Below are 1,194 nucleotides of genomic sequence, written 5' to 3'. Positions count from 1 at the left end.
TGAAAATATTTATGCTATTGTATAGGCAATGATGCCTTATAAATTATATTTGGGATTAGACATACATGGTGAGCCAAGCCCTCCAAGTGTCTCACTTGCTCATTGGGAATACTATGAGATTTTGGAAAAACCAGGGAATACCCATGCCACTGTGCTTTTGCAAATCACTTAAGTACCAAAGGGTACATTAATGACTAAAAGTTCATACTGCTTCCATCATAACATTTCTCTCAGGAAATAGTTTATTTACTAGAAGACCTAAATTATGTGGTTAACCACAGACATTTCCAATTTTAGTTTTTATCCTTTTTTCATTCTATTTAGAATAGGTTTCTCGAGTAGTTCTATAAAACAAGCTAATTTCAGACTTAGATAATAATTTCTGATTTACCTTCAGATTATGAAATGTCTTATTCCTCTAATCAGTTGAATGTAAGAGTCTCAGGAGCCAGATGTACGGTTGCAGAGTTGGGATAGAGGGGGGTTGGGGAAGAAACCGTGTTGGTTAGCTACTGAGTCATGGTACTGAAAGATAGGAATCAAGTTTTCCCACATTGGGTGAACTCTTTTTGGTCCCACAAACTTGTTTAAGCATAAAGGTTGACCATGTAACTTAGTGGCCATCATGCCCTTTTCACTAACATTTTCAACCAAGATTATTTGCCTGCATTATTATGATACTATGGGACAAAACCCCATAGTAAGTGACCTGCAGGATACCCACATACAAGAAATGCCCTCGCCCTCAATATCTATACATTTGGCTGCTAACCAGAAGATAGGTGGTTCAAACCCACCAGCTACTCCGTGGGAGAAAGATGAGGCAATCTACTTCTGTAAAGATTTACAGCCTTTAGAAACCCAATAGGGGTTCCTATGAATTGTAAAATCAACTCTGTGGCAGTGGATTTGGTTTTATAATTATTCTTAAAATGAAGATAATGAGATGAGACAAATATACCTAGAATGATAACCAATGATATAAAGAAGTTATTTTTGGACCTTACCTAATTCGTGGATGTGTTCTTTCTCTTCAGGAGGCTTAGTTTGATCAGATAGAGTAAGCAATGAGGCTGAGGTTTAGGTGTGGAGAGAAAATCAGTGAAAAGATTTCAACTGTCCTCTTTATTCTCAGTCCAAGGGAATGCCACACAATTTTTTATGTTGTCATGTGATTTTTCAACCATCTGCTGA

The sequence above is a fragment of the Orycteropus afer genome, unplaced genomic scaffold, assembly GCF_000298275.1.
Source record: "Orycteropus afer afer isolate SDZICR_OR568_19922 unplaced genomic scaffold, OryAfe1.0 scaffold00108, whole genome shotgun sequence".
In the NCBI taxonomy this organism is placed as follows: domain Eukaryota; kingdom Metazoa; phylum Chordata; class Mammalia; order Tubulidentata; family Orycteropodidae; genus Orycteropus; species Orycteropus afer.
The sequence above is the reverse complement of the archived record's forward strand: the minus strand, read 5'-3'. Positions refer to the sequence as shown.